The sequence below is a fragment of the Heterodontus francisci genome, chromosome 2 (genome assembly GCF_036365525.1).
Source record: "Heterodontus francisci isolate sHetFra1 chromosome 2, sHetFra1.hap1, whole genome shotgun sequence".
NCBI classification, from domain to species: Eukaryota; Metazoa; Chordata; class Chondrichthyes; order Heterodontiformes; family Heterodontidae; genus Heterodontus; species Heterodontus francisci.
The window spans coordinates 139,493,671-139,510,266 of NC_090372.1; positions in this window are offsets into that span (position 1 = coordinate 139,493,671).

The following is a 16,596-nucleotide window of genomic DNA, read 5'->3' on the forward strand; positions in this document are numbered from 1 at the left end:
TCTCCTTACCTAAGAAAGGATATAACTGCATTGGAAAGAATTCAGAGAAGTTTCATTCGACTGATTCCTGAGATGAAGGAGTTATCTTATGAGGAAAGGTTGAGCAGGTTGGGTCTATACCCATTGGAGTTTAGAACAATGAGAGGTGATCTTACTGATCTTATTGAAACATACAAGATCTTGAGGGGACTTGGCAGGTGTTTCCCCTTGTGGGGGAGTCTAGGACTAGAATTAGGGGTCTCCCATTTAAGACTGAGATGAGGAGAATTTTTTTCTCTAAGAGTGTCGTTAGTCTGTGGAATTCTCTTCCTCAGAAAGCCGAGGAGGCTGGGTCATTGCATGTATTCAAGATTCAGTTCGATAGATTTTTGATCAACAAGAGAGTCAAGAGTTTTGGAGGGCAGACAGGAAAGTGGAGTTCAGGCCACAATCAGATCCGCCATGATCTTACCAAATGGCATAGCAGACTTGAGGGGCAAAATGGCCTACTCCTGCTCCCAATTCTTGTGTTCTTGTGTTGAATCACAGTGTCAATCCACCACCGGTGAGTAACCTGATTTTAAATCAGTGAAAATGACTTAAAAATGTACAAAACTATTTTCTAGTTAGACTGGGGTACAGTAGTTAGTTCCTTAGTAAATTAAAAACATTTGGAAAGTACCTATTAGTGTTCTTGCACCCAAAAGACCCAACTTAATTTTTGGAACCTCCTCGAAGGTCTGCAAATGAATGCAATTAGCAGAAACTCGCAATGGTGATTAATTCACCCTGGGCATGGCTAGTTTTGTGGGCAGGATTTCCTTCGAGCACAATGTTTTTTAAACTAGTGCAAAAGATTGCAGAAATTCAATTTGTGCTGAAACCATTTTGTGCTTGAAATTCCATAATCTTTTGCATCAATTACACCAATATCAGGGAATTGCTCCAAAAAAGAAACTCCAGTTCAGTATTTCTCTTTTAGGAATATCAACCTTTTGGTAACTTTGACAATTTTCCATGACCTACTCCCTTTCTTTAAGAGAACATCCAACTAAACTTGATTCAAATTAAATGTCTCTTTTACATCCTGTTGTAGTGTTACTGGACATCCTGCTGAGTATTGCCAGCACTTTCTGTTTTTATTTCTGCATTTTGAATGTCTTGTTTCTTAGATTAAGAAAAGAACAGCCATATACAAACTGTGCAATGCACAAAGATTGCATATATTGCATTAGACTGCCTCTCAAGTTTGTTACCAGACAGGAGACATAAAAATCCCGCCACGGGGGCTGAAAACAGGAGGCAACCTTGTTCAGTGGGCAGCGGGACCCTGGGCAGCATTTTGCTGGCAGTGGCGAATTACAGGCTGCCATGGGAGCTGCTTTCCAATTGAGGACGGTGGCCCGCCCCCAAGAGCTGCCAACCCAAAGGTGAGGTTTGTGAGGAAGCCCAGGCCAAGTAGGCAGTCCCAGGTGATCAGGGTGCAGGGAGGTCGTGGTGAACCAGTGACCATTGCTGCGGGGGCGCCAGGGGCCCTTCCGTAGGCCATGGAATGCCTATAAAGCAGGGCTTCCCCCCGCACCCCCCTCCCCCGCCAACCAGCTGGCAGGCCGCCAGGATATACCTGGCAGTCTCCCCACGCAGCTGCGGGCCCTCCTGACGCATGTAAAATGTCTGTGGGGGCAGGAAGTGGCCATTAATTGGCCACTTAAGTGGATCAGTTATCCACCGAGCTCCCTGCTGCTAGCAATATGCCATAGCAGCAGGAGAATGTCAGGCTTACCTCTTGACATATTGCCAGCCCTCCTGCCTCCCAGCCCAACCTCAATGGACCGGGAAAATTCAGCCCAATACATCAGGATTGCCTTAGTATTAGACTTTAGCTTTGACTCTTGCATCCAATGGCTGATTTTTAAATAGACAAACACCAAATCAAAACTTGTACAAAAATATTTCCTTTCTGTCACACAGCCACTGTCATGGGGACTTCATGGCAGACGATCTTGGAACTTCCCATTGCTGAATGGTGGACTAAATGGATCTTAAATGGATCCATTCTGCCAGTGGATTCTTCCATCCAAGTTGCCATTTGCAGTACAATGTCTGATGTGTTCCCGATGCCTGCACCAACACTTGATGCTGTGGCTGAGTACAACAACAAAGCACTTGCTAAGTCGAGGTCAAATGGGGCCAAAGGGAAAAGCCTCCAGTGGCAGCACTCATACCTGACACAAAATGCTTATGACTGTCATATGCCAGTTACAGCCCTAGCGCATCCATTCCTCAGGGCAGAGTCTTTAGCCCAACCATCTTCAGATGCTTCATCAATGACCTTCCCTCCATCGTAAGGTTAGGAGTGGGACTATTTGCCAACAGTTCCATTGTGTTCAACTCCATATAATGGTTAGAGTAGCCTAGTAGTTATGTTATTAGACTTCTGTATTGCAACTTATGGATCATGAGTTCAAATCCCACCATGACAAATCTGAAATTGAATTCAAAAAAATCTAACAATTTTATGGGCTAGCACCTGAAAAATGACTATGTAAGTTGCCAGATGGATGTAAAAAGTCAACTGGTTCGCTGATGTCTTTCAGGGAAGGGAACAAACCACCCCTACCCAGTCTGGCCTGCACACGACTATTGTAGGGCATGAGAGTCCCTGCGGAGTCTCACTTAGGTTCAGAGCCGTACTCTAGATGTAACAGGAATGAGTGACTCAACACCAAATAATGTGTAAAAACAATAATTTTATTGAGAAATTATTAAACAATTATTAATAAAAAGGACAAAAGATAACTTTATTCAAAAGAAAGGAAGGAGAAGAGCATAGAAAGACAATAAAACTTATAGCACACTGTTATAACCTCAAATTAGTCTGTTCATGACAGCTCCCTAAAATGGTACCGTTCCCCCTTGGTACATACATCACCAAGTCTCCGGAGAACCTTGCACGGGGGTGGACACTCCGGTCAGTCACTCCGTCAATGTCCCTTCCTCCATAGTCTTCAGTGGATGACTGGTCCAATCCGGTTGCAGCCCCGAACGTTGAATACTGTGCCCCTTTAAGTCCAAGTTCCAGCTCCATTCCAGCTTCTCGAGGTTTCCATTCAGACTTTCTCAAAACTAAGCTCCAACAACCATGAGTCCTTATCAAATTCTTCTCAGACACTAGGAGGCCATTCAGGCTGTTGACACATCCTTTGATGGTGTCTCTCACCTACCATAAATTAGGTTATACTTTCCATCAATTAAACTCCATCTTCTGATACCACATCATAGTGGACCATCCCATGTGCAAGGTTATCCATCGACCTGGCTTGTAGTTCAAGGATCATCGAATACCATAAGAACTGACTTCGGTCTAAACAATGAGAAAGCAACTGTTATTTTCAAGAAGTAAAAAACAATAGCTCAGACAAAACAACAGCTGTGCATGGCCTGGCCTGACCAGCATGAAAACAAAAGGAAGAAGTTCTTGGAAAAATACAAGTTCACAATTAATAATATACCAGTGATTACATAATTGATTAATTACTTGACTCAGAGCAGGATCACACTTAGTTCTAAATCAATGTCTACAAAAGTAAACTTTAAAAATTAACCACAGATTTAATACAGGTTTTTTTTTAATTAAAAGGAAAGCAAAAGAAAGGTAGAAATAAAATGCAAAAACTTACAAAAATTACTGGCTGCAGGCCTCAGGCCTACACTATAGTCCCCACGACATGATTGACTCTTTATTCTTTCAGAGCTCCCAGAGATGGGCAATAAGTATTTCCATGCTGTCTAAGCCTGTGTGCTACTTAGCGTAACCTTATGCACTGCCAAGAATGAATAGTAATACGACTTAGAAAAATAGAATACTTGCCTGGTGATGGCAACAAACTCTCCCACTCTGATTCCTTCCATATTACCAGACCCAAGGTGATCAGCACCATCTTTTCAAAACAGGAAAGTCTGGTCAATTCAGCTGGTGTACACTCATTCATGGTGGTTTAAGATAGCCATCTGCTGGAAACACAAAACAGTTATGTGTTAGAAACTGGCAGAGTACCCAAACAACCATCCATGTGAGCAGCCTTTCTGTAGCCTTGTGCAGGTGTACTGCAGTGCAGCATGCGTGTTGGTTCTGGTGCAAGTGCTGGTTGTGAGCACATCTTTCAACATTAAGATATCACAAGGTAAGCTTTTCATGTGCACCACTAAAATTTTCAGTACATCTTTCCAGCAATTAAAAAAAGTGTACTGCAAAATGGAATGCTTACCTTCAATGCTTAACATGCTACCTCCCCAATGGTGCTGCAGTTTACAAGCCCCAATAGAAATATGTACAAAGGTGGATACAATTACTTTGACCATCCTCCTGTTAACAGCAAACTTCTTGCGTTTGATAAGGTTCCCCATGGTAAGCTGATTCAGAAAGTAAGGAGGCATGGGATTCAGGGAAAGCTGGCTGTCTGGATACAAAATTGGCTGGCCCATAGAAGTCAGAGGGTGGTAGTAGATGGAAAGTATTCAGCATGGAGCTCGGTGACCAGTGGTGTTCCACAAGGATCTGTTCTGGGACCTCTGCTCTTTGTGATTTTTATAAATGACTTGGATGAAGATGAGGAAGGCTGGGTTAGCAAGTTTGCCGATGACATGAAGGTTGCTGGAGTTGTGGATAGTGTGGAAGGCTGTTCTAGGTTGTAACGGGACATTGACAGGATGCAGAGCTGGGCTGAGAAGTGGCAGATGGAGTTCAACCTGGAAAAGTGTGAAGTGATTCATTTTGGAAGGTCGAATTTGAATGCGGAATACAGGCTTAAAGACAGGATTCTTGGTAGTGTGGAGGAACAGAGGGATCTTGGGGTCCATGTCCATAGATCGCTCAAAGTTGCCACCCAAGTTGATAGGGTTGTTAAGAAGGCGTATGGTGTGTTGGCTTTCATTAACAGGGGAATTGAGTTTAAGAGCCACGAGGTTATGCTGCAGCTCTATAAGGCCCTGGTTCGACCACACTTGGAATATTGTGTTCAGTTCTGGTCGCCTCATTATAGGAAGGATGTGGAAGCCTTAGAGAGGGTGCAGAGGAGATTTACCAGGATGCTGCCTGGACTGGAGGGCATGTCCTACGAAGAAAGATTGAGGGAGCTAGGGATTTTCTCGTTGGAGCGTAGAAGGATGAGAGGTGACTTGATAGAGTGGTACAAGATGATGAGAGGCAAAGATAGAGTGGATAGTCAGAGACTTTTTCCCAGGGTGGAAAGGGCTATCACCAGGGGGCATAATTTTAAGGTGATTGGAGGAAGGTTTCGGGGAGATGTCAGAGGTAGGTTCTTTACACAGAGAGTGGTGGGTGCGTGGAATGCGCTGCCAGCGGCGGTAGTAGAAGCAGATACATTAGGGGAATTTAAGCGACTCTTGGATATGTACATGGATGATAGTAGAATGAAGGGTAGGTAGTTAGTTTGATATTAGAGTAGGTTAAATGTTCGGCACAACATCGTGGGCCAAAGGGCCTGTACTGTGCTGTACTGTTCTATGTTCTCTATGTTCTAAATATAATCATTTCCAACAACAATGTTTAATTTAGAACAATAGGCACATTTTATCCAAGAGAAATGCATTTATATTAATAATAGGGTTGAAATATTTTTCATTAGTGAAGAAACTCTTCAAGCAACAGGAAACACTATTGTGTTACTCAGAATTACTTGTTAAATTTAAATTGCAGATTACCCCACAGAGAATATTCAATTGTTATTGATACCATTCCCGTTCCTTTGATTCATTCACTGAAAAAGTATTCATACAGTTTCTGGTATTTGGACTTGTTTTCCCTCAAAGAGTATTTTAAATACAATAAATAATTGTGAATCTTTCAATTCTTCATCTAATTAGATTTTACAGCATGTATGCCACAGTCAAACAGAACTACTTACCTTGTTCTAACTGAGGAGGCTCTGCTTTATGAAGGAAACAATAGATGAATTATGCATTAGACCAAATGGTACTCGCAATTGTGTTTTAATGTTTAGCAACTTGGAGAATAAATTGGATATGCCCAATAAACAGGCGCAGGGATCACAATGCATTCTTGCAATCTGTTGATTGCAATGCAAACAGCACGCCACCTTCGTGCTGCTCGCTTATTTGAATGATCTCTGCATCTAGCCAGCATTAATGGCGTTGTTTAATGGCTGGACGCATCAGCAGGTGGCCAATAAAGTGAGTGGATACCTCCATTTAAAGCTATACTGCACTGCTTAAAGCTAGCTTGCACCTCTTGGGAGTACATTGTGGCTGGAGCAGGTGCTGAGAATCATAATTGAAGAGAATTTGACCTGGGAAAGAGTAAGGAATGGCACAACATGGATAGGCTCTAAGCTTTTCCGACACTGCACTGGAGGTCTTGACGAACAAGATGGAAAGGAGAGATTTCCACATCCACAGTGGGGAAGAAAGCCCTCCAGATACATGGTCAAAAGGCAGTGGGAGCAGATAGCTATAGAAGCCATTGCCAGGAGTCAAGCCCCAGGGACCTAGATGCAATGCCCTTGGTGTATTAGTTATAACAATGCTCCAACACAGAAGTCCTCGAGGCGGCCAACATCCCCAGCTTGTACACACTACTGAGTCAGCAGCGCTTGAGATAGCTTGGCCATGTGAGCCGCATGGAAGATGGCAGGATCCCCAAAGACACATTGTACAGCGAGCTCGCCACTGGTATCAGACCCACCGGCCGTCCATGTCTCCGCTTTAAAGACGTCTGCAAACGCGACATGAAGTCCTGTGACATTGATCACAAGTCGTGGGAGTCAGTTGCCAGCGTTCGCTAGAGCTGGCGGGCAGCCATAAAGGCGGGGCTAAAGTGTGGCGAGTCGAAGAGACTTAGCAGTTGGCAGGAAAAAAGACAGAAGCGCCAGGGGAGAGCCAACTGTGTAACAGCCCCGACAAACAAATTTTTCTGCAGCACCTGTGGAAGAGCCTGTCACTCTAGAATTGGCCTTTATAGCCACTCCAGGCGCTGGTCCACACACCACTGACCACCTCCAGGCGCTTACCCATTGTCTCTCGAGATAAGGAGGCCAAAGAAGATGTACTATGCAGACTTGTCAAACTCCTAAAATTCCTCTATGTAGTAATCCAGATTAATGATCGGCATTAATGTTGTCATGCTAGGCCCCCGCCTGCTAAGAATGAGGCACATTAATTTTGTCATGAACATTGATTTTAAACTGTTACTGGAGTGATGATAGGACTTGTTAAACAAATCAACCATGGCTAGAAAAGACATTTGCATATTAACAGACATTGTTAGGAAGGACAAAGCAGTCACTCCCTGACACATTCAACCCAACAATGGACTTTTGATCACCAGACGTTGAAGGTGGGGAGCTCGCATTCCCAGTTAACTACTAAGATGGCCAAATACACAAACAGACCTGGTCAAATCTGCCACTGCAGGCAGAAGAGGTACCTCAACTTCAGCAAGAAATTGTGCCACCTCCTAAAAAATGACCTACTGTCAAGAAGCAACATCAGCATTGCACTGCCGGAAAGAGTAAAACTCACAACAGTGTGCAACTATTTGAGTCTTCTTATGTCAGCTTGGCTCAGCTGGCCTAAGTCCCACCTGCAAATCAGTAGTTTGTAGGTTCAAGCCCCACCTAGAGCTGAAACACATAACCTGATACTTCAGTGCACTACCAAGGAAGTGCTGTATTGTCAGAGGTGTTGTCCTTCAGTTGAGGCTTTAAATCCAGGATCCATCCGCTGGCTCGTCCCATGACAGTTTTCAAACAAGAGAAGAGAATTCTTCTAGTGTCCTGGCCAACACACTGATAAAATTCAGCCCATTAGCTGTATTACAAAAACAAAATACTGTATAAGCTGGAAATCTAAAACAAAAACAGAAAATGCTAGAAATAGTTAGCAGGTCAGGCAGCATCTGTGGAGAGAGAAACAGAGTTAATGTTTCAGGTTGTTATGAAAATGCTTCTTTTTTAAAAAAAATTTTGGAGACTCGTATTTTAGAATTATGGACACTGGTTCATTTGGAAAACTGAAAAGATTCCATGGATGTGTTTTTTTTTACAAGGGTCACTGGGAGGTTTTGTTTGAAAACAAACCTTTACTGGATGTCACATGCCTTAAGCTAAATAAACAACAGAAGCCTTGGTGACTCGGCAGAGTTGTTTACAGAGAACTGACATGTCAAGATTTATGGTGCTCAAGAGTTGGTTTCATTTTTGAATACTGTTTTGAGTCAGTTGGGTTTGTAGCCTGCCAAAAGAAACACACAGCTCATCTTTCCTCCACCTCTCTAAGAGACCCTGGAAAATCCAGTGTGTGGAGCTAAAACTCCTGATGCTGCATTTCTCCTGAGAAGCTCCTGGAAAGCCTGCCAGATTAGTTCTCGACGCCGCCTGAAATGAAATGCTCTAGAAATGATCCCAGTGACCCGTCTACGTGTACTCGGACACCAGACGGTATGCCATTTGGGACAGAACATATCTCATCCTTTTTCTTCAAGAATTAACAAGTATTTGGCCAAAATATTCTTCTTTGCCTCTGCCGAGAAAATGTCTGGGTTTTTTAACCACTGTGTGTGTGAGTGTGTGTGTGTGTTGGGTATTTAAAAGGGAACTTTTATATTTCAATTTGTGTGTTAATGCTTTGCATCTTTACTGGATAAGTCTTGTTTTAAAATAAACTGATAATTTGTTTTTTATTTAAAAAACCTGGTTGTGTATTGTATTCTGAGATAGAGTAGTGTATATGAATGACTGTATCGGTAACTAGGTAAACATCTAAATATATGTTGTGACCTGTGGAGAAGTGGAACTAGAGAAAGACAGGGCACTCCTCCCGCCTCGGTCGTAACAAGGTCAATGACCTTGCATCGGGGAAACAATCCTTGTCAGGGCAGTGTCCCAGCACAGGACATCCTGCTGGCAGAACAACCCCAAAAGAAACAGCAAATAAATTGCCTAACCCATCCCCATGCACAATGCCATGAATATTTGTACAATTATAGCAATAAACTCAAAATATTACAGCACAATATATGCAGGGTACATTCTGTTCATAAAGCATTTATATTTGTACAATGGCTGAATTACATCGAGAAAAAATATTTTTAGAAAAAAGTAATGTGGATACCTACACTTTTGACGAATATTCAACAGAATATAGGAAAATGTGGTTGAACTAAACTGGTTAAAACAAAACAATGGTAACAATGCCATAACAATTTACTTTTCTAGATGTTTCTCTAATGTAAAACTTGGAAATCTTTTGTCTAAAGAAAATTATTTGATCATATGAAGCTTAAGTTTTTGGGGCACTCATTACATTAGCAAAACAACTTCTCAAACTTGAAACCTAAGTTTGTAAAAATACAAACAGATCCTCAATAACTTTGCAGGTCAAGCCACTTTGTACCCGAGTCTTACAACTTGTACTGTCTTGTAGAAAAAGATCTCAAAGAAGTTCATAATATTCAGATATGGAGCAGGAATTGGAAGAAGAATTCGCAGAGGTAACTGAAAGCAGCAGAATTTCAGAGCAATGTTTTACAAAACATTACATGGAATGGACAGCACAAAAACAGGCTATTCAGCACACCCCATTGATGCAGGTATTTATGCTGCACACAAGCCTCTTCCCATCCCTCTTTATCTAACCAATCGACATAACCTATGTTCCTTTCTTCCTCATGTTTATCTAGCTTCCCCTTAGGTTTTGGTGGTAGGAAGAGATGAAACAGGCAGAAGTGTTTCGGTAGACAGCACAGCCACAATGGCTGAAGGCTCTTACATCAATAGTGGAGCAGAGAAATAAGGAACAGTCATAGTAATTTAAATTTGTGTAATTTATGTGTCTGCTGTGGCTCAATTGATATCGCTCTTGCCTCTGAGTCACAAGGTTCCAGCTTCAAGTCCCGCTTTAAGTCTTGAGCAAAAAACTCCACTCCAATGTAGTATTGAGGGAGCGCTGCACTGTCAGAGATGCTGTCTTTCAGGTAAGACACTAAACCGAGGTCCCATCTGCTTGCTTGTGTGGATGTAAAAGATCCCATGGCTACTCAGGCAGCACCTTCCAAACCCGCGACCTCTAGCACCTAGAAGGACAAGGGGAGCAGATGCATGGGAACACCACCACCTGCAAATTCCCCTCCAAGCCACAGACCATCCTGACTTGGAACTAGATTGCCATTCCTTCACTGTTGCTGGGTCAAAATCCTGGAAATCCCTTCCTAATAGCACTGTGGGTGTACCGACCCCACATGGACTGCAACGGTTCAAGAAGGCAGCTCATTACCACCTACTCATAGGCAATTAGGGATAGGCAATAAATACTGGCCTAGCCAGTGATGTCCACATCCCATGAAACATAAGGCACTATTTCGAAGAAGAGCAGGGGAGTTATTCCCTATCCTGGCTGATATTTATCCCTCAAACATCCTCACATAAACAGATTATCTGGTCATTATCATATTGCTGTTTATGGGAGTTTGCTGTGCACATATGGGCTGCTGCGCTTCCTGCATTGCAACAGTAACTACACTTCAAAAAGTACTTCATTAGCTGTATAGCACTTTGAGATGTCCTGTGGTCATGAAAGGCGCTATATAAATGCAAGTCTTTCTTTCTTAAACTCAGAAAAACATATAAATGAAATGCAGAGCTGGAAGCGGGTGACGAGCCAGTGAGGTAGTGAAGAGATTTGTAAACAAGGATGAAGATTTTAAAATCAATGCATTTAGGGTGTAGTGTTGAATGGAGCCTGGAAGTCCAATCAGGAGAGCAATGGAGAAGTTGGTCAAGGAGATGATGAAGGTCTGGATGAGTGTTTCAACTGTAGTCGGATTGAAGTAGGATGGGAGTGGGCAATATTGCAGACAAGGAATTTGGCAGCCTTGGTGTCACTTGATGTACAGAATAAAATTCAGCACAGAATCAAAAGTTGTTTTTATATTGGGTTTAGTGAGTACTGAGAGGTATTGTGATACAATGTGCTAGAAATTCAATTTCCTGATAATATAATTGCAGGTTATTTCTACAACAACTGCAGTAATTACATTGCAAATATTAATCTCCTTTTATGAATGTTCTGAAAAGGAAACACTTTAGCTATTTTGGGGATTAATAACCACTCCCGACTCCCAATGCATGTACTCTCTCAGAGTAAACTTGCTGGATTCAAGACCAGTTACTGGGAAGACCCAGTAAAAAATGGAAGTCAGCCTCAGAAGATCTAGCAAGATTACTGCACTAGTCACTTGAATCAGGCTAAGGCACAAAACACCCCAACAAACACAAATTAAAAGCAGCTAAAATAGATACCAGGGTTGCATATTGTCGGGTTTAGTCCAAGTGAGCAGCCAGTGCTAGTTCAGATCAGGAAGTTTAATTCTCGATGTGCTGAATTCGTCAATCTCAACTGAGACAACAATATGAGTGCCACAATTGGCCAAACACTCCTGGTTTAAGGAGGACAAAATTGGTTAGCATTCCTGCTCCTGGATGCAATCTAGCAACTACTGCTAGAATTGCTTCAGGTGTGAATGAAATCAAGGTCAGCTGTGATGCTCCCGCAGCCAAATAGCCTGCTAAAAATCACAAGGAAAGTAACCACATGGGAGAAGTGCTGGAGGGTGAAAGGCATCCATAGAAGCAAGTTCAGAGACCAGAGAGAGAGAGAAAACAGAAACGGCGGCAGCGAGAGCAGGAACAGTGGACCTGCTTGACCAACAAAATCGAAGTGTGATGTCACAGGAGAGCTGGTAAGTGATTGGTGGGTATTTCTTCCATGTCTCTTTTTTGTTTTGGCCAAGTGATTTAAATCAGGAGATGTCATTTACAGGTTAAGACTACACTTAAATAATTCATTTATTTTTAAATACTGAGATCCAAATTAATTAACTAAACAGAATAGAGATGGCTGGGCAGGCAATGTGTTGCAGCTGTAGTTTGTGGGAGCTTTTGGACACCAGTGCAATCCACGGTGACCACATCTGCAGCAAGTGTTGGCTGCTCAAGGACCATCGGCTCAGAGTTGATGAGCTGGAGTCCGAGCTGCGGACAGTGTGACACATCAGGGAGGGGGAGAGTTACCTGGACACTGTGTTTGAGGAGACAATCACACCCCTTAGATTAATTACATCAAATTTGGACCGTGGTCAGGGACAGGAGGGTGTGACTGAGTGAGGCAGGTATGGAGACCCAGAATTTAGCTTTGGAGGAGCCTCAGTCAGTGCCCTTATCCAACAGGTACAAGGTTCTTGCTCCCAGTGTGGATGAGGGAGGAAGAGCAAACTGACCACAGCATCGTGGTTCAGAGCACCATTCAAGTGGGGGGATAAAAGAGAAATGTAGTAGTAGTAATAGGGGATAGATAGAATAGATACTATTCTCTGCAGAAAAGATAGAGAGTCCCAAAAGCTGTGTTGCTTACTTGGTGCCAAGGTTAAGGACATCTCTTCTGGACTAGAGAGGAACTTGGAGTGGGAGGGGAAAGATCTAGTTGTCATGGTCCACGTAGGTACCAATGACATAGGTAGACTAGGAAAGAGGTTCTGCTGAGGAACTATGAGCAGCTCGGGGCTAAATTAAAAAGCAGAACCACAAAGGTAATAATCTCCAGATTACTACCTGAGCCATGTGCAAATTGGCGTAGGGTAAATAAGATTAGAGGTAAATGCGTGGCTCAAAGATTGGTGTGGGAGAAATGGGTTTCGATTCATGGGACACTGGCACCAGTACTGGGGAAAGAGAGAGCTGTTCCATTGGGACGGGCTTCACTTGAACCATGCTGGGACCAGTGTCCTGGAGAATTGTATAACTAGCGTTTGTAGCTAAGGCTTTAAACTGAATAGTTGGGGGGGGGGGGAGGGTTCAATTGAAGGGAAATTTAAAAAGTCGAAAAGTAACAAGAGAGCAGAGGTGCAGGGTAGTGAAGGGGCATACATTAATCAGAGTGTGACAGGAAGGGACAGAGAATACAAGCATAAGAGTACAGCAGAAATTAGAACCAGGGTAGGTAAAGATGGTAAAAAGTCAAAGCTTAAGGCTCTTTATCTGAATGCACGTAGCATTTGCAACAAGATAGATGAGCTGACGGCACAGAAAGAAATTAATGAATATGATTTGGTAGCTATCACAAAGGCTCGGAGAGCATCTGCAGCGCACTGTCGGCAATGCTGCATGCCTTTATTTAAACCACTGCAAAAAAACCCTTAGCGAATGTAATCACCTTTGTAAGTCTGCCAAAAGATGCTTCACCTCCCGAAGGACGTGGATGAGCTTTCCGGACGTCGATGGTGGGCACTGAGGAAATGGCTTATTACCTGCACCCGCTTTCCCCCACCCCCCTTTCCCCTCCCCTTTCCCCCCCTTCCACACCCCCGTCCCCTTCCCTGCTCCACCCTCTCAGCTCACCCCCTCACAACCCCGTCCCAGCCCCCCCCTCGCACCATCTTCCCCCCGCAACCCCTTCCCCTGCACCCCCCACCCCCTTACAGCCCCCTTCCCAGCTCCCCCTCGCACCCCCCTCCCTCGCATCCCCTCCTCCCACCGGCACCATCCTACACCTGTGTAGGGGCCCTAACAACCTCACTGCCTTGTGGGCGTCTCGGGAGAGACCAAGGCTAAGGGAGTAAACCCGAACAGATAATCCGGAGCGGAACCCCGTAGGCGGTCATGTGTGACCTTTGGCATGTTTCCGGCAGTTCCTGCAGCCATACCGGTGCCAAACGTCGTGCCCTGCACTCCTTTGGACCCCACCAGAAAGGCCGAGAGGGGGGTTTTGACGACTGGGCAACTCTCAACCTCCATAAATTTGCCCAGGCATGCGCCATGGAGAGGTCACTCCATAGTTGCCGCACAGCAACTGAAACAACACGGAAGGCAGCAGTTACGGGTTATAAGTCCAGATAAATTGGCATAGAAACTGGGCGCCACGGGTTGCCTTTGTCGGTGGGAGAGGTCATGGCACCTCACTGGACAACTACCGCCCGCCTCAAACCGGGCAGCCCCCGGTCAATAAGGTTCTGTCCCGCCACAGTCTGCCTGCTTCAATGGGTGCTTGGAGCTCAGGATCATTGCCCGAAAGATGGACTGATACACCGCACCAAACAACACGAAAAAAGGAAAGAAGGTACCAGCCCTCGCTTTGCAAGCTGGAACGTCAGAACTATGTGTCCTGGCCTGTCGGAAGACCTTACACAAATCAACGATTCTCGGAAGACCGCCATCATTAACAACGAGCTCAGTAGACTCAATGTAGACATTGCAGCACTTCAGGAGACTCGCCTCCCCGCGAGTGGATCTCTAGCAGAGCAAGACTACACCTTCTTCTGGCAGGGCAGGGATCCTGAAGAACCAAGACAGCATGGAGTGGGCTTCGCCATCAAAAACTCCTTGCTCAGCATGATAGAGCCTCCCTCAAATGGCTCGGAACGCATACTGTCCATCCGACTGCTCACCACCTCTGGTCCAGTACACCTACTCAGCATCTATGCTCCAACACTCTGCTCCACACCTGAAGCTAAAGATCAGTTCTACGAGGAACTCCATAACACCATTAGCAGCATCCCCAAGACCGAACACCTATTCCTGCTGGGGGACTTTAATGCCAGGGTTGGGGCCGACCATGACTCATGGCCCTCCTGCCTTCGGCGCTATGGCGTTGGAAGGATGAATGAGAACGGGTAGAGACTGCTTGAGTTGTGTACCTATCATAATCTCTGCATCACCAACTCATTCTTTCACACTAAACCCTGTCATCAGGTTTCATGGAGGCACCCAAGATCGCGTCGTTGGCACCAGCTAGACCTCATCGTCATAAGGCGAGCCGCCTTAAACAGTGTTCAAATCACACGCAGCTTCCACAGTGCGGACTGTGACACCGACCACTCCCTGGTGTGCAGCAAGGTTAGACTCAGACCAAAGAAGTTGCATCATTCCAAGCAGAAGGGCCACCCGCGCATCAACACGAGCAGAATTTCTCACCCACAGCTGTTACAAAAATTTCTAAATTCACTTGAAACAGCCCTTCAAAACACTCCCACAGGAGATGCTGAGACCAAGTGGGCCCACATCAGAGACGCCATCTATGAATCAGCTTTGACCACCTACAGCAAAAGTGCGAAGAGAAATGCAGACTGGTTTCAATCTCAAAATGAAGAGCTGGAACCTGTCATAGCCGCTAAGCGCATTGCACTGTTGAACTACAAGAAAGCCCCCAGCGATTTAACATCCGCAGCACTTAAAGCAGCCAGAAGCACTGCACAAAGAATAGCCAGGCGCTGCGCAAAGGACTACTGGCAACACCTATGCAGTCATATTCAGCTGGCCTCAGACACCGGAAACATCAGAGGAATGTATGATGGCATGAAGAGACCTCTTGGGCCAACCATCAAGAAGATCGCCCCCCTCAAATCTAAATCAGGGGACATAATCACTGACCAACGCAAACAAATGGACCGCTGGGTTGAGCACTACCTAGAACTATACTCCAGGGAGAATCCTGTCACTGAGACTGCCCTCAATGCAGCATAGCCTCTACAAGTCATGGATGAGCTAGACATACAGCCAACCAAATCGGAACTCAGTGATGCCATTGGTTCTCTAGCCAGCGGAAAAGCCCCTGGGAAGGACAGCATTACCCCTGAAATAATCAAGCGTGCCAAGCCTGCTATACTCTCAGCACTACATGAACTGCTATGCCTGTGTTGGGACAAGGGAGCAGTACCTCAGGACATGCGCGATGCCAATATCATCACCCTCTCTGAAAACAAAGGTGACCGCGGTGACTGCAACAACTACCGTGGAATCTCCCTGCTCAGCATAGTGGGGAAAGTCTTTGCTCGAGTCGCTCTGAACAGGCTCCAGAAGCTGGCCGAGCGCGTCTACCCTGAGGCACAGTGTGGCTTTCGTGCAGAGAGATCGACCGTTGACATGCTGTTCTCCCTTCGTCAGATACAGGAGAAATGCCGTGAACAACAGATGCCCCTCTACATTGCTTTCATTGATCTCACCAAAGCCTTTGACCTCGTCAGCAGACGCGGTCTCTTCAGACTACTAGAAAAGATTGGATGCCCACCAAAGCTACTAAGTATCATCACCTCATTCCATGACAATATGAAAGGCACAATTCAACATGGTGGCTCCTCATCAGACCCCTTTCCTATCCTGAGTGGCGTGAAACAGGGCTGTGTTCTCGCACCCACACTTTTTGGGATTTTCTTCTCCCTGCTGCTTTCACATGCGTTCAAGTCCTCTGAAGAAGGAATTTTCCTCCACACAAGATCAGGGGGCAGGTTGTTCAACCCTGCCTGTCTAAGAGCGAAGTCCAAAGTACGGAAAGTCCTCATCAGGGAACTCCTCTTTGCTGACGATGACTAAAGGCAGACAAGTCGCCAGGACCTGATGGTCTGCATCCAAGGGTTTTAAAAGAAGCGGCTGCAGAGATAGTGGAGGCATTAGTCATAATATACCAAAACTCACAGGATTCCGGTATGGTACCAGCGGATTGGAAAACAGCTAACGTGACACCCCTATTCAAGAAAGGAGGGAGACAGAAAGCAGGAAACTATAGACCAGTTAACTTAACATCTGTCATTGG